The sequence below is a fragment of the Bubalus kerabau genome, chromosome 5 (genome assembly GCF_029407905.1).
Source record: "Bubalus kerabau isolate K-KA32 ecotype Philippines breed swamp buffalo chromosome 5, PCC_UOA_SB_1v2, whole genome shotgun sequence".
Classification (NCBI taxonomy): Eukaryota; Metazoa; Chordata; class Mammalia; order Artiodactyla; family Bovidae; genus Bubalus; species Bubalus kerabau.
Window position 1 is genome coordinate 55,308,672 of NC_073628.1, and position 17,802 is coordinate 55,326,473.

A 17,802-nucleotide genomic window follows, 5' to 3' on the forward strand; every position below is an offset into this window, starting at 1 on the left:
ATGTGTGCGTGCATGCTCAGTAACTCAGTCATGTCCTGTTCTGTGTGACCCCCTGGATTGCAGCCCACCAGGCTCCTCTGTCCACGGAATCTTATTATGCTGTTGGGTAATTTTCATAGGTTTTTCCAGTAGCCATGTATGGATGTGAGAGTTGGACTATAAAGAAAGCTGAGCGCCGAAGAATTGATGTTTTTGAACTGCGGTGTTGGAGAAGACTCTTGAGAGTCCCTTGGACTGCAAGGACATCCAACCAGTCCATCCTAAAGGAAATCAGTCCTGAATATTCATTGAAAGGACTAATGCTGAAGCTGAAACTCCAATACTTTCTGACTCATTTGAAAAGACCCTGATGCTGGGAAAGATTGAAGGCAGGAGGAGAAGGGGACGACAGAGGATGAGATGGTTGGATGGCATCACCGACTTGATGGACATGAGTTTGGGTGGACTCCGGGAGTTGGTGATGGACAGGGAAGCCTGGCGTGCTGCAGTCCATGGGGTTGCAAAGAGTCGGACAGGACTGAGAAACTAAACTGAACTGAACTGACTGAATTTTCATAAGTGTAAGTTTTTATAGTCAACTACACCATAGACTTTTCATAACTCCTCATGCAGCTATAACAAAATTAGGCACAGACTTTATGCTAAAGCTGCTTTGAATGAGCAAATGAGCTGAGCTTAGTTGGAGCATTAGGCTAACAAGATCAGGGCTTACGGTCCAGGCTATAGCTGGCTCAGAGTCCAGGCCACCCCGGCTGACCGTGCTGCTGGTCAAGCAAAGACGGGACAAATGAGTGTGGGCGAAGCAGCCACTACCAAAAGCAGAACAAAGGTGCCTGCCCTGCAGAGGGGGCGCAGAGCCCCCTTCACCTTACTGCTTTCTGTCTTACTGATCTAGTTCAAGGTGACTGGGACCTTGAGAGAGAGGAAATAACCAGATGGAACCAGATTGAGACAGAAATGCAGATGCTGCTGCACAAACTGAGCCTGGAGAAAACCTCAGGCAGCCTGGGACCAAAAGAACAGGGGCCCGTGTGAAAATAGACGGCACTGGGTGTCCAATCAGCCTAATAGGGAACAGCAGTGGGTAGTGAGGGGGGACGTTTTACCTGGAGTCCGTGAGGGTGCTGGCCGCTGGGAGATCAGTTCAAATACAGAAAGAACCCGGCCAAGGTAGCATCTAGGCTTGGGGCGGTACCTGTGGACTAAGCCACAACCAAGCTGGAGACAGAAAGACACTGGTTCCCTGTCAGATTGGAAAGAGCTCCCAGGAGCCTGTTGGGCATGGCTCCCTCATTAGCCCTTGGTTGGAACATTCTTCAGCTTCCCTCCCTCAGGCATTTCTAGCTAGGATGTTCTTCCTTTCATCTCAGCACAGGCCAGAGGGGACGAATATTGTGCAGATAATTAATACAAGTCCCACTTCTCTCGATGGTAATTCAGAAACTGAATCTAGCCAAAAGCCAAGATGGGTACAGGAGCCAGGGAGACAGAAGAGAGGAGCAAACAGAGGAGCGGAGCAAACAGAGGAGCGCCTGACAAATCTATCTGCAACACCCCAAAGAGAGCTGCTGGTCTGATGCACTAGAACAGTATTTTGTACGTAGAGAAATCCCCTAATAGGGTGATCTGTCCAAAATGTGAGCTTTAGATTTAATACCCATAACCACAAATTTTCAGGTCCCTTTGCTCTGGTGGGTCCCAACCCCCAGCTGATTCTCTGAATGGCAGGGTCTTGGACAGAAAAGGATAGAAACAAGACCTCTGGGTATTGTGGAGTTTTGAAGCAAAGAGAACAGTGATCTCAGTATCAGGAGTCAGAAGGTGCAGGGTGGACACCTCAGGAGGCTGTGTAATTGCCCACTGAGGCCCCGCTGCTCCCTCGCCCAAGCTTAGTGATCTGCCATCCTGAGGGCTGTTTCTGCGACTCCGTGAAGCAGGAGCCACCCTGAACCGAGGGCTTTCCTTCTGTGTCCCCACCATGGCCTCACCTGCCCCACCAGGACAACACTGTCTGGAAACTTGTTCATTCCTCCATCATCTACACACACTAACACGCTTATCCTGATGAAATCCAGTTAAACCAAACTCTGGGGTAACCTGAAAGGGGAAAGGAAGTAAGAAAAGGCCAATGTATAGCAGAAGATGTAGGAGAGAGAATTTGCTCCTGTTCCCTCAGGCCAGTAGAAAAAGGCATTTTTTTTTTTTTTTTTTTGGTAAATGATATGGGCCTCAGTCCAATATTAGTCTGGATTTTTTTTCATTGCAGTGAAAAGAAACCTAACTAAACCTGGCCTGAGCAAAATCCATGAGTATATCAGGCCTGGCTGCCTACAGAAATCTCACTGTCAGCACTGGTTCCTCTGCCACTTGCAGCTGGACTTTCAACGCTGGCTCTCCAGGAGGTATTGCCAAGACGGCCCCACATATCCAGGTGTTAACACTACTTGCGTGAATTCTACTGGAAGGGATTTTGACCAAAGTTCCAGAACTGAGTTTCATCCCCTGGTTTGAAGTCAGGAGTAGGCCAATTCTTCCCAAACTGCAAGATTTTAGCAAGAGGAAGCAGTAATTTTTCTTTTTTTTAAATTGTATTTTATTTTTAATTGGAGGATAATTGCACTACAATATTGTGATGGCTCCTTCAGCAGTGATTTTTCAAAGAAAAAATAAAAAATCCATGTGCCGCCACTCAGGGAATCAGCAGGGGGTGATTTTACCCACCAGAGCAAAGGGACCTGAAATTTTGCAGGTGTAGGTATCAAATCTGAAGCCCACATTTTGGACACGTCACCCTATTAGGGGATTTCTCTACATACAAGGGCCCTAGATCCTGGAGTAAACAGCTGCTGTTACCAGAAGTAGACCAAGATGCAAATGACCACTACGGACCCTATGTTGAATCAGTGGGTTAAGTTTCTTAATATGAAGACATCCAACGTAACTACTAAAGTATTTGTCAGGGCTAGGTGAAGCATTTACACAAATGGATGCCATGAGGAACTTTTGACAAACTCCTGGCCCCTCAAAAGCCAGAGTCAGTCTTATCTACCTTTGTTTCTTCAATCTTAAACCAGAACATTTGACTCGACTACCTCCAAGGCATTTTAAAAGACTGTGAGTTCAAGAAAAATGAATATTTAGAAAAACTTTCATTGCTCCTAGGCATCCAGACGAGGCAGAAACCTCTTGCAAAATACCAGTTTTCACAATGTAGGGGATGCGATGACTTTGAATTGAGAGAGCTGTTATGAAAATCAGGGTAACTTTTTTGCCCAGACAGAGGAGGTTTTGTTCCTGTGTGACAGGAGAAGTTAAGAGAAATATCCCTGGCCATGGTCTGGGATGGAAGGAAAGGGAATCCAGGAGAGGGAACTGGCAATGTGGCTGTGCAAGCTAGTGTGTGATAGTCAGTGTGTGATGGCTAGCCCATGCCAGCCCATCCTGGATGGCAGAGACTGCATCAGTTACCGCATTGGAGTTGAGTTTATCCACCAAGATGCCAGACCCAGAAATAAACTGTTTTGTGAGCTCTATACTTAGAGAGGGCACATAGAGGCAGAGGGATGGGGGTGGGACAGTCAGAAGTCCAGGAGCCATGGGCCCCAGGCTTTGGAAGAAAAATATGGGCATTCCTTCCTAGTAAGAAAACTAGGTTTGAAACCAAGTACTGCTACATACCAGCTATGTGCCATTGGATAAGTTAACAAACCTCTCTGACCTTCACTTTCCTCTTCAATAAAATGAGGATGATACTAACCCCTCAAGTTTTCATAGACTCAAATACAGTAGCCTAACTAAAACCTTTATCACAGTGGAAATTCAGAAGTGTATGATCAATGGTGGGTGTAGACCCCACCCAAGACTTCCTGTTTCAAAGGATTTTGAAACTTTATTCTGCAACAAGAAGCCTCAGAAACAGATGAGGGAGCAGAGGGTGAGTTCCCAAAGGGAGAACTTTGACCCTACTCTTTACCTCCCTTGTTTAACATCTGTGGTTTGCAAGGTCAGACACTTATATCCCTGGCCTGGCAAAACCAAAATTAGCCCAGACCAGGCAGATGGCAGGGCTTCCCTGATGGCTCAGTAGGTAAAGAATCCACCTGCAATGCAGTATACACAGGAGACATCGGTTTGATTCCTGGGTTGGGAAGATCCCCTGGAGAAGGGCATGGCAACACGCTCCAGTATTCTTGCCTGGAGAATCCCATGGACAAAGGAGACTGGCAGGCTAGGGTTCAAAGGGTCACAAAGAGTTGGACATGACTGACTACACACACACACACACACACACACACACACACACACACACTCAGAGGCAGATAACATTGTGCTCCTTCTTAAAGACCTCCAGATGGCAGACTTCTTGGCCTGCCTACCTCTGGAATCTGATGGGATGCTCTTGTGACTAACTCCAAATCTTTAGCACCAACCACAGTTTATATTCATTCATGTATTCAGTCAGCTGTTGATTCATTTTTGCTATAATAAATTGTCAGGCACCTGTTGTGCCAGGCACTGTATCAACTACTGGAAATACAAAATTGAGTAAGATGCTTTGCCCTCAAGGAGCCTGGAGTCTAATGCGAAGGAGACCCAGCAACAGGCCATCATTGCAGTACACAATAAGTGCCTTAATAAAGGTCACCTCTGAACACTTTTGAAGCCTCGAGGGGCACCTAACCTGTGATTGGGAGAGGGGACTCAGGGAAGGCATCTCAGAGGAGGTTACACATAAGCTGAGGGACTGCTGAGCAAGTAGATCTGAGCAATAGTTATTTTGAGAACTATTGCTCAGCCTTTATCATACAAGAAGCCTAACAAGTTGGTTATTGCCAGGCTGGTTATCTGATGGAGATGATATCAAGCTGATGGCACTGGGGTAATTACCAAGCAGAAGTTATACCCCAATGCCTATGATTCTAGGGTGATGACAACTTGGGCACCAAGGACTCCAATGGGCTCCAGAAGCAGGTGGTCCCGTTGGAATGCACCTGTAGGTTGCTGCATCCGCCATGGTCAACGAAAAGTGCAGGAATAGAGGCCAGCCTCGCAGAGACTGGGTGTGGTGGGGAAGGGTATGGAACAACTTTCTCTTCATATAGAATCAGCTAGATTGGATGGTGACAAGAACCTTCCAGCACGGAATGTGGAAGGGAAGAACCAGATGACCTCTGGAGGCTCCTCTGATAAGAAGAGTTTCAGAATTTGACTCTTTATTTCTAACTTATTCCAAGGATCTTGGCTCAATCCTTCAAACCAATTAACCAGGTTTCACACACCAGGAGAGACATGCACGCATCCCACTTCCAGGCTCCCAAACCACAGGTGTGGGGAGCCCACCGAGGCCTATAGAAGCTGAACACTTTGCAAAAGGTCACTCAAGGAACCAAAAATAGAACATTGTCTGAAGCCGCTTGAACTGGTCAGATAAGCCACACCCCTCCACACAATGCAAAGAAAAAGAGCTTTTCCTACCGACATACTTTCTCTCCACTCCACAACCACCAAATCCCAGAAGAAACTAAGATGAAGGGAGCCAGCCTGGGGCCACCAGCTGCAGCAGCCCCTCTTCAGCCATCCTCGATCCTGGATGCACTCTTTCTGGTACCTTAACTTCCAGCTCCAGCAGACGAGAGTGCGTCTAAGGTAGAGCTCCAGACTCCAAATACCAGTGTGGAGTCAGGTGCCAGGAAAGACGGCTGAGCAAAAATCTTAAAATGTGCTCTATCTCACTTATCATCGTCTTTCTGTTTCTGGTGAGTGCTGACCAGAATCTGAATAAGAAGGATTCAGGTTAGTCCTTCTGAAGAATTTACTTATTTCTAATGGATAAAAAAGGAATGTGTAATGCAAGCAGGCAGCAGAATCTCCTTCTTCAGGGGGATTTTCAGAAAGAGGGCTCTCTACTTGGTGAGCCTCAGCAGGATTGCCTGGAGGCAGGGGTGTGGACTAAGTGACTTCCTAGAAGTACAGGGTGCAACACTTCCAGAGGTCAGGCTGAGACCCCAAGAGCTCTGGGGTAGGTGGTCAGTGGGGAGAGACAGCACCCCAACCCTCAGAAACCCTCCCTTCACCTTGGGGTCTGCCCTCCATCTGCTTTCTCCCCCCGCTCCCCCACACACACCCAGGTTAAATACACGGAGTAGGTGTTCCCGTCCCTCTTCCTTCTCTCTTGACCGAAAGGCTGTACACTGGTCATAGAAGCGTTCACCATCCTCAGTCCTTGCTTTCTGGAGGCTGTTACACTGAGATGGACACACAGGCAAGCCGAACATTTAAAACCCCTTTTTCCTCCCTGAACTGGCCACTCTGGCTTTGTTGCAGGAAGCGGGACCCCTTCCAGGGCCTGAAAGGGGGCTCTTGTCTAACACTCAGAAATGAATTCCCCAAGGAAACACACATGCTGACAAAGCAAGAGACTTTATTGGGTAGGGGTGCCCGGGGGGAGGGCAGGAGGGTAAGGGAACCCAGGAGGACTGCTCTGCCATGTGGTCCACAGTTTTACGGTGATGGGATTAGTTTCTGGGCTGTTTTTGGCCACTCACTCTGATTCAGGGGCCTTCCTGGTGGTGCATGCATTGCTCAGTCAAGATGGCTGCCAGCAAGGAGGATTCTGGGAGGTGGTAGGACACGTTGCATCTCCTTATGACCTTTCCTGAACTCTTCCGGTTGGCGGTGGCTTGTTGGTACTGTGTTCCTTACCAGGACCTCCTATCATAAAATAATCCACACAAATGCTTACTATGGTGCCTGTCCAGAGTGGGTGGTTTCAGTTAGTGTGGACACCACACTCATATGTCCATTGTTTCAAGTAAAACTGAAGTATGCGGGCACAACAGGCTTGGTCAGAATGTCTAGAGGTGGAACCAGCTCTATGGCTTACTGGTTAGCAGCCCTCTCAGAGCTTCATTTCCCATGAAATTAGTGTAACGACACTTACTTCTTAGGACCGCCAGAGTGAAAGGAGATAAGGCAAGTGAGTTGGCTTGCCCATTGTCTGTAAATATTAGTCGGAGAAATGACTGGAAGGTAAGTGCTCAGCCTAAGCATTTACCCAGGTCCCCGTGGGAACCCTTCAGCTTACTCTGTGTTTGGAAGGAAATGAAGATGGGAGCTAAGGAGCTGCCTAAATAACAGGAGGGACTGAAGGGCCCTAGGTCCTGGAGTAAACAGCCTAAGCCTTCCCTGCAGAGCAAATTCCATTCTGGGTTTCTGCGTGGGCCCACCTCCTGTGGTCTTCTCCAGATGAAAACATGAAGGAAGGAGGATTTCTGGAATCTAGGACCCAGTGTCAGTTTGAGAACAAACGGGAGGGCCTAGAATTCAGTTCCTGGGATGGAGGCAGAACCACTGCTGCCTCCTCTTTCCTGCAGCCCTTCCCAGCCAGGGCTGTTCTCCCCAAGTCTCCACAGCACCTCCTGAGCCTAGAGGGTCTGAAGTCTGAAGAACTGACCCAAGGTATGCAGGGTGAGAAAGCCTGTCAACTCAAGATAAGGGACAAGCACCTTGGCTGAGCAGGCAGCGGACCTGCCACACAAACTATGTGATATCATGCAATCCTGTTCCGCGCCTGGAAAACGGGAATAATAGCTCATACACTATTCTGCAAGGATCCAATTATTCTATGTAGAAAAAGCACTTTGTAAACTTCAAGTACTGTGCAAACATGGAAGAGCTATTAAAGACTCTGAAACAGAGGACCTGTGAGATGGGACAGATTATAAACTCCTCCTGTCTGCTGTGGAGGCCAGAAAGGATCCTTCCAATTGGCTTTTCTTTGATCTTCGTTTGAAACTTAATGAGCACTTAAGGCACTGCTGACACTCTAATTAGGTTTAAAAATTAAATTTAAAAGTCATCACTTGTTCCTTTCTTTCTACATTTACTTTCTCAGCTCTACGGAACACAGACATTAACCAAAAATTATTTTTAGATGACACTGATTTGATGTAGACTGAAACAAATGCAAGACAAATATTTTGTTAGAAAAACAAATCAGGTACCAAACTTGAGTTAAAAAAAAATCAAAAACTCGTTAATGAGTTCAAAGTGAAATTAAAACCAAACCACTGAAGTTTCTGAAACAACTGAACAAGAGTAAAAGTGAAACAGTAAAACATGTTCCCAAGTAAATCAAACCAATTTTACACATCACCAAAAGCGCTGGATCCCAAAAGTGCTGCTGGCCCTCGCCTCTGCTGGTCCAGGCTTTCCCATGTTAGACCCTGCACTCCTCCTTTCACAGGATGCCCCAGACATCTCAGATGTGCTCAGTCACCAGGGAGGCAAAGATGAGGAAAAGAGAATTCCTTCACTCCAGGAGGGGCTCAACACACACATTTTTTCCTATTCAAACACGCTCCCACTGCCCATCTCAACTCTTTCTCCCCTATACACCCTCTTCTGCCTGCAATCACAGAAGGAGGTGGAGTTCTCGGCACCCCTACTAAGCCTCATTGTTGCCAGAATCAGAGCATTAAACCAGCAACATAACAAAACACCAAAAATCCAGCGAATAAAAGTTGAGTCCCAAAGGCCTCTGTGGTGACAGAGACTGGTGAGCCTGAGACCAGCTCCTTCCAGTTAGTAGAGAAAGCATCCTTTGATTTAATCCTGCCTCACCCTTTACAGCTCAGACATGCTTTCTAATGATCTCGGTAAAGACTGTCCCACCCAGTCCTCTCCACAGAAATCCCAGGAAGTGGAAAAAATGAAATTGTTGCTTGTCTAGGGTAGATGACCACCCACACTCAGCAAGGGGTGAGCTGGAAGCCTGGCCTCCTGTGGAGGGCCCAGCAAGTTTCCTGCAGCGGAAAAATAGCCCCAGTTTGTTGCTGCTATTGCTGCTGAGACAGCTGCTGTGATTTGCTTATCTCTCATATTACCAGCCAGAGCTAGCCATCCTTTCATTGCCCTTGGACCCTCCCAGCTGAAATCATTATTGCCTTCCTGGATAGAGTGCTCCCTATCTGGTTCCTGGAACAAACCTCACCACAAAGTTGAGGGTTCCTTGTTTGAGCAGATGAGCTTGTCTTGGCTATCTGTGTTCTCATCTGCCTGCAGTCTTCTTTTATTACCTGTCATCTTGACCCAGGCTCATTCAGTAGGCTTCTGTTTTGATATCTCTGCCTAGCACACTGACTCCCAGTTGCTAGCAGGCATTCTTGTCCCCCAGTTTTGGGGACCAACCTGCAGCCAAACTGCTTTCCTAAACTCTGTCTTCCAGTTTCCTTTCCATCAGCAGCCTTGTCTTGGGTTATGTATAAGGACACACAAAGGGCACGGGGGCAGGCGTTGCTTGGATAAATGCCTCTGTCTACCCTGCCTTCAGCCATCACCAGCATTGCTCGGCAGGGGAACGGGAAGAGAGACCTTGGATAGAATTTTGAAGTCCAGCAGGAGTCCCACCAACTCTAAAAAGCCTTCCCAAAGGCTCCAGCCCATCATCAGCTTTCCTTTCACTAGACCTTCGTTGGATTTTTCATCTGGATCCAAGCTTTAGACTTAATCACACACTTTGTTTTGTGATCTGTTTTATGTGTCTCTACAACTAGATCAGAGGCTTCCAGAGAACAGGGACTATGTTATATATAACTACACTACATAAAATTGCCCAGCGTTGCACTGGGTATGGATTATCCCTGCCTCCCACCTAGGTTTCCAAGCTATCTACACGCTGCTGCCACAGCCAGCTTGCTAAACATAGACTTGAAGAGGCCACTCAGGGCTCTGGAGAGGCCATACCAAGCCTACCTCCCAGCCCCCACTCTCTGCTCTTCCTACTCTGGACTTTTGCTCACCGCTCCAGCCTGCCCCTCTCCCCCCACCTCTCCCAGTCCAAAACAGGCTAAAGCTTACTCTTCAAGATTTTTCAGAAATCTCCAAATACCATCTATTTTCTAGAGTGTTCTAATGTTTTTGTCAAAAGTTATCACTCCCTGGAATTTCCAGAGAAGTATTTTCATACTTCAAATTTCACCATATACTATCTAGCACATAGTAAGCACTAAATAAACGTTTAAAAGAATAATAACTGTTTAAAAGAATAACTATAACACCTTCTATTGTGGTTATTTATGCTGTGAACATCTTTTTTCCGCCACTAAATGATAAGCTTTATTATCTCTGTATGCCTCATCTAGGCCCAGTGGATGTTAAAACAGTAGCCATTCAATAAATGTATACTGAATTGAATAGTAGGTATTCAGTAATGAATAAAATGAATGAATAAAATTCACTGAAATGAGTGTATCTTCATTGGAAAAGACCCTGATGCTGGGAGGGATTGGGGCAGGAGGAGAAGGGGATGACAGAGGATGAGATGGCTGGATGGAATCACCAACTCGATGGACATGAGTTTGGGTAAACTCCAGGAGTTGGTGATGGACAGGGAGGCCTGGCGTGCTGCGATTCACGGGGTTGCAAACAGTCGGACACGACTGAGAGACTGAACTGAACTAAACTGAACTGAAATGGTATGTATCAACTTAAAAGATTTCTGTATTACTATATTACTTAGTACAAGTGATCAAAAAACCCAATTTAGTCTAGATTATGCATTGATAATGAGCCATGTAACTAACTCATTTGTAGGAAAAGCAAGGGTATAGTAGGATATGAGGTCGAGTGGATTCAAATGCTGCCAGAGCTCACTCCTCAGCTTTCTTCTCTGCCTCTCTCTGCGTGTAAGCTTTACTCTTTACGATGGCAGGCTTCTTTCATGTGGCAGGGAACATAGTACCTCAAACTTCCAGAGCTTCATTCCTCTGAATGTCCTTGCTGGAGGGAATCAAGCCTCATTTTCACTTTGGCCTTTTAGTCAAAAATCTCAGAAAGGGATATAATTAGCTCACTTTGGGTCAGGTAGGGATGGGCCTCTAATAAAAGGAGTTCCCATATTAACAGTGAGGAGAAAGACCGTCTTAAAGAAGAACTAGTTCTGGGTGTCAGGGGGAAGTTTGGTGTTCTAGACAGATAAAACAGTAGATACCCAGAGTAAGGAGAGGTAGAGTCTGCATTCAAGAAAGCTGGGGAGAACTGCCATAGGTGATTTGGGGAACTCAAGGCGGGGATCTCAAGAAGCCAGAGGAACATGCTTTGTTAAACACCTAAGGGAGAGACAAGGCTGACTGCATTTGCTTCAAGTAAGAGTCAGCGTGGGGACAGGGTCGACAGTGATGGAAGCCCCCTGGCCTGGCCTGCTCTGGGGAGGCCATGACACCTGCTGAGGAGAGCCAGGCTACAGCTCAAGGATCGGAGAACATGTGAAGGCAGGGGCATGGCAGGGAGAAGAAGGAAAAGAGTCTAGTCAGAGGCTAGTCAACCAGCCATCCACAACAGCCCGGCCAGGAACTTTCAGTGCGAGAGACGACACCCTCCCCTCTTCATGGTGGGAGAAGGGGCACGCCTCTGCTATCCCACGCTGGGCAGTTATTTTTATGGCAGATTTATTTTTATCTGTTCTAGACCTCAAGCCCGCTGCTAGAAGAAAGAAGGCACGGAGGCTTCTGGGTGTCCAGCAAATACTGGCTTCAGGACTGGTTCAGTTACAGAGATGAAGCCGCAGCCACTCCACACTTCCTCCTGGTTTCAAGGGGCTGGAGTTGGGCTGTGCTGGGGGGCTCTCCCCTCATCCCACAAGCCCCACGAGGGACAGGGACACTGGGAAGATCTACCTGACACGGCCTAGGGACCCCAGCCAGCCATTGGGACCTCTTTTGACAGAACCCACCCCCCTCCTCCCTGCACAGCCTGCCTCCTTCGAACCCAGGGAGTCTGAGGAGACTCTCTAGCCTTTCACATACTAACCACGCATCATTTCCCAGCCCCTACATGCCAGGCCGCCAAAGTAGATCCTTCCTTAAATGGGACCACACATCTCGTCTAAATTGTTACTCCTCCAAGGCAAACTTACAAAACAGTCAGGCAAGGCCTCCACACACAGCCACTGTAGACAAGCTTAAAATACACTTTAATCCATATAAAGCACCATTTCAGAGACTGGCTTTCTCATGAATGATAAAGATGCAACTGACACTCACTGGGGACTAAAATGTCAAGTTGCTGCAATCCGGCAGGGAGCCTGACAGCCATTAAATATGAAGTTCTGTTTCGCTGATTCCGTTCCTTTTATTTCCCTGTCTTCCTCAACAATTGATCTGGGCTCCTGAAGCTGACATTCTAGTAGGACCCTAGAAACTCTAACATCTCTATCCCTACCACCAGTTCTTCCACCCAAATGCTCTGGAGAGTGGAGTGGGATGGACCAGAGGAGTTGGAAGAGAGGTGGGGACTGAGTGAGCGCACACCTCACCTTCGGGTTCCTCTAATGCCAAGTGGAGGGGAGACGTCCACTCCCTAGGAAGAAAGGGCTGCTTGAGAAACAATCCATGATGGCTTCTAGAGAGTGCGGCCCTAAACGTCCCTCCACACCTCTGGAATCCTCCATCTACTGGACTGGGAAAGACAGGCACAAGGGTAGGCATGGGATTTATTTTGGATTCAGTTCCCAAGATAGATGGGAGCAGGCAATCTAGCACCACATTAGGAAACTCTGAGTTCTGAGCCCAGCCAACCACTCTACACAGTTTCTTTACTTTTGTCTGTTTAACCTTCTCTGGCTCAGAAATAGGACATAAATGAGTTACTGAGAAATATTAGAATAGAAAAGTAGAGGAAAGAAAGGACCCAAATGGTAGGACACTGGCAAGGGTGCGAATAGGCAGAGGAAAACCAGACCACGAGGCTCTAACTCACAGCTCTGCTTTTCCATGTGGTTTTTCATGCTTGGGTCTGGAGGCGTGGTGTGTGTGACGAGTTGGGTTAAGATGGGAAGATCAAAGAGGTCTCTTCCCAAACCCTGAAGTTGTGGCCACTCACCTTCTCTACATCATAGTTTACAGCTCTAACCTGTGAGGTGTGCTTTAATCAGCCTTCCATGAGTATATGAGTGTGTGTCTGCCTGTGTTCACACGCCTGCTAAGGGAGGTGCGGGAATATGTCAGTCAATGTAGATGTGCACCAGTTGATGGTGCCTGTTTGCACTTGAAAGCCAGAAGGTTTTACGCAAAATCTAGGGGTGGCACTGTTACACAATGCTGGTGAGTGTGTGGCTGCTGGGTGTGATTAGCAGTCTATAGTCTGTGTGTAAGTGTGCGTGAATATCTGCGTGCAAGTTAAAATGGAAATGTGTGCTGGAACTTGATGCAAGTGCAGGGAAGCCCATGGACTTTGGAGCCGGTCTGACTCAGCCTCACATCCTCACTCTGTTATTAACCAGATGTGTAACCTTGGACGAGTCATTGATCCTCAATTTCCTCAACTTAAATGAAGATAATAAGTACCTCTCAAGTTTGCCATGAGATTACCTCACACCGGTTAGAATGGCCATCATCGAAAAATTTACAAACAATAAATGCTGGAGAGGGTGTGGAGAAAAGGGAACCCTCTTGCACTATTGGGAGAAGGAAATGGCAACCCACTCCAGTGTTCTTGCCTGGGGAATCCCACGGACAGAGGAGCCTGGTGGGCTACAGTCCATGTGGTCACAAAGAGTCGGACACAACTGAAGTGACTTAGCTAGCTTGCACTATTGGTGAGAACGTAAACTGATACAGCCACTATGGAGAACAGTGTGCAGATTCCTTTAAAAATCTAGGAATAAAACCACCATATGACCCAACAATCCCACTACTGGGCATATACCCTGAGAAAACCATAATTCAAAAAGGCACATGTAGCTCAATGTTCATCGCAGCATTATTTCAATAGCTAGGAAATGGCAACCCACTCCAGGACTCTTGCCTGGAGAATCCCATGGACAGAGGAGCCTGGTGGGCTGCAGTCCATGGGGTCGCTGGGAGTCGGATACGACTGAGCGACTTCACTTTCACTTTTCACTTTCATGCATTGAAGAAGGAAATGGCAACCCACTCCAGTGTTCTTGCCTGGAGAATCCCAGGGACGGGGGAGCCTGGTGGGCTGCCGTCTATGGGGTCGCACAGAGTCGGACACAACTGAAGCGACTTAGCAGCAGCAGGACATGAAAACAACCTAGATGTCCATCGACACATGAATGGATCAAGAATCTGTGGTATATACACACAATGGAATATTACTCAGCCATAAAAAGGAATGTATTTGAGTCAGTTCTAATGAGGTAGATGGACCTAGAGTCTATTATACAGTGAAGTAAGTCAGAAAGAGAAAAAACAAGCATCATATATTGATGTATATATAGAATCCAGAAAGATGGCACTGACCAACTGATTTGCAGGGCAGCGGTGGAGACACAGGCACAGGGAACAGACTTGTGGACAGGAGGGGCGGGGGAAGGAGAGGGCGGGACGGTGGAGAGGGGCGGAAACACACACACCACCACATGGAAAAGAGCCAGTGGGAATTTGTTGTATGATTCAGGGAGCTCACATCGGTGCTCTGTGACAACCTGGGGGAGGGGTGGGAGGATAGGGTGGGAAGTGGGAGGAAGGTTCAAGAGGGAGGGGACCTATGTACACTAATGGCTGGTTCATGCTGATGTATGGCAGAAACCAACACAATATTGTAAAGCAATTGTTCTTCAACTAAAAATAAATAATTTTTTTAAAAAGATTGTCATGAACATTAGAAATGATGTATACAAAGCTTTTGGTGCCATAGCCCACACATAGTAGGATTCAAATTAGGCAGCTAGTATCACGCACTGGGGATGTGCCCCTGGTGGTTACTGAGGCAGTTAACCATTCTGAGGTGGTTAACCAGGCAGCGGGTTTGTGAGATCTGGGGGAGGACTGTGCACCAAGGTGTGTGTACAAGCAAAGCCATGTCTAGGTGTATTCGACCAAACCAATTCCTTCTCCTCCAGCAGCCTCCCTACTCAGGGGAAGGAGGGTGCAGGGGCTGGACCATGTTTGCAGACACCTAGACCTCTGGGTTAGCCGAAGAATTGATGCTTTTGAACTGTGGTGTTGGAGAAGACTCTTGACAGTCCCTTGGACTGCAAGGAGCTCCAACCAGTCCATTCTAAAGGAGATCAGTCCTGGGTGTTCTTTGGAAGGAATGATGCTAAAGCTGAAACTCCAGTACTTTGGCCACCTCATGAGAAGAGTTGACTCATTGGATAAGACTCTGATGCTGGGAGGGATTGGGGGCAGGAGAAGGGGACGAGAGAGGATGAGATGGCTGGATGGCTTCACTGACTCGATGGACATGAGTTTGAGTGAACTCAGGGAGTTGGTGATGGACGGGGAGGCCTGGCGTGCTGTGATTCATGGGGTCGCAAAGAGTCGGACACGACTGAGCGACTGAACTGAACTGAACTGAACTGAGACATCTGGGTCCGGGGTCTAAGGCAGTAAGAGGTTGAGAGGAGCTGCAGGAAGCCAACGACCTGCAGAAGCTTCCTTTTTCCCCTCCACCCAGCAACCGTTGAACACCGCCACCCACACCCACTCTTCGCTCCACCCCCACCCTGCGTTGCTTTCGACAAGGGAGAGCAGGGCGGAAAGGAAACCCCACCGGAAAGAGGATTCCTCCCCTCCTTTCCCCACGCCTCCTTAAGACAAACCAGGAAGCCACCGCAGTTTGCAACCGGGCCACCTTAACAGCAAGGAATGGCCTGGCTCCCCGCCAAGCCCCACCCGGCCCGGCCTCGCTCCGCCCCTTCTCCTCCCGCTCGGGCCGGGCTGGTGAGCCAGAGTCTGGCCCGAGTTGGCTGGAGCTGTTGCCATGACAAGCATTTTCTTAAGAAAGCTCTGCTGTTGAAACCGTCTAAATCCGGGCGTTGAAAGGGGGCGCGAAGTTCCTGGGAAACCGTCCCTCCGAGAAAAGCAAGACCAGGGACACCCGCCCAGCTCCCTGGCGCCCCTTTCCTTCCAGGAACCTGAGAGGTCCTTCCCTTGGGAGGGCCGGCGGAGACCCAGCCCCACTCCCTGGTCTCCGCGGGGAAGGCAGAAGAGACCAGCTAACAACTCCGGCGTGGTTGCCACACTAGGGAGACCGGTGGGTAGACACCCCCCACCGTACCCCTGTCCACGGAAGGCTGGAGGGGGAGTCCCGCGTGCAGAAGCCTGGATCTTTGCTAAGAAAAAGAGGTAGGCTTGCAGAGAATGAATTGAATCGTGATTTGCAAACTTAGTTTCTTTCTTTCCTTTCAATGACTTAACTCCCTGAATTTCTTCTTCCTAGCATATTTATTGCGACCGGGTTTAGGGTGTGTATATGTGTATATATGTGCACAGATTTGTCAAATACTGTATTTCCTTCCTAGATTCAGTTCTTAGAAACCATATAATCAAACAAGTGATTTCTCCTTTTTTCCCCCTAGTTGTCATTCTTAGGCTGTGGGGGTAGGGAAGTGGAGGGTCTGTATTTTTCATACCCAAATTGAGCTTTTGGCAAAAGCATTTGTTTTCCCCCATTCTTTCCTGCCCTCCCTGCCCCCTCCTCCCCCTTGGCTTGGGAATGAGACACAGAATGGAAAACTGTTGCAGAAATATTTTCCGTGTCTGTTCCCTTTCTTGAAAGCCCTAAAGAGAGATGGAAAAAAAAAAAAAAAAAAGAACTGAGTATGAAATCTTCAACAGGAAGGAGGGGCAGCTCTGGGGGCTGAGAAAGGGCTCACTGGGGGGTGAGTGGCGGTTTGAGCTAGGAGAAGTTGGGGGTGGGGAAGGGGAATGCATACATTTTCTTTGGCTTTGTAGAGAAACCTCAGCAGTTTCTCTCTACCGCTTGCAAAACATCCTCAGACTTTCACGTCTATAATTAGTCGTTGAAAAAGCTGGGAGTTCCCTCATACCGTTGTTGTTTGAGTGTATGCAGAGCATCAAGAACCAACTGTATGAGTGTCTCTGAGGGCACCGCCCCATATATAGCTGTTTCCAAAGAGGAGAAAGGCAAAGGGGTGAAGTTAGAAAGTTTGCAGTTTCACGGGGCTGGCGAATGTTTGGTGGTTAGGGTGGGCCACAGGCAACATTAGGAGGGTCCCAGCATCCTGGGCCACTGTGCTGTCTTGATGAAGAGCTAGAAATTCATGCTGGGATTGTCCCTCCTTTTGGTTCACAAACACACTCGCTCAAATACTTGGCTCGCCCCTGGGGTGGAGGAGGCAAGCTGGCATCCTCTGCAGGCGAGTCCAGCCTCACATACGCCTCCGTCATCTCTCTGAAGGATCCACCGCGCTCCTGCCGGGTGTGGAGGGTGCGGGAGTAGCTGGCCACATCCTGGGAGAGAGTGGGCACTCTGCTGGCCAGGATCATCGCCCTCCCGGGCATACCTGCCAGACTCACAGTAACTTGAAGTTAGTGCCCGCCAGCCTGGTAGGGGGATCTCAGCTGACGCAGTAGGCCCCGCGGCGGTGAGGGCGCCAAAGGGACCGGAAAACCCCACCGCACCCAGCTCGCCTGGGTGGAGTGCCTGGCCGGGAGAGACGGTCTCCCTCCCTCCCGGAGCCTCCCCCCAGAGCCGCCCCTTCTGGTCCTTACCACTTGGAGCCCCCTGCCCCCATTGCCCCCTCACCTCAAGGCCCTCTTTACAAGGAAGGAAGGAAGGGACGAGACCAAGGTCATCCTAGGCTGCGGCAGGCCCTGGGGAGAGGGGCCTCCGGGGCAGGGGGCCGGGGAGAAAGTGTAGAGGGCGGGCTCCCTCGGCGGCCGGCCCGGGCTGGCGGCCCGCGGAGCGCGCTGTGGGGCGGGTGAAGGGTGCTGGGGAGCCGATCCTGCCCCCGAGGCTGGGGAGTGCAGGTGTGTGGAACCGAGCGCCCGCCCTCGCCCTCAGCCAGTTTGGTCGGAAGAGTCTTAAAGGCGA

General features: G+C 48.7%; 1 protein-coding gene across 7 annotated transcripts in view; it reads left to right on the forward strand.

Moving 5' to 3' along the window:
• Window positions 1–15,672: 15,672 nt before the first annotated feature.
• ATP2B4 (ATPase plasma membrane Ca2+ transporting 4) overlaps window positions 15,673–17,802 on the forward strand; it is a 102,944-nt gene continuing 100,814 nt past the window's right edge. For 4 of the 7 annotated variants that reach the window (XR_008714723.1, XM_055581685.1, XM_055581687.1 and 1 more), the window contains exon 1: window positions 15,674–16,091. The gene's annotated coding sequence lies outside the window, so the exon portion shown is untranslated. Of the gene's footprint in view, window positions 16,092–17,802 lie in introns of all 7 variants that reach the window. The other 3 variants (XM_055581688.1, XM_055581689.1, XM_055581691.1) reach the window with 2 other exon arrangements.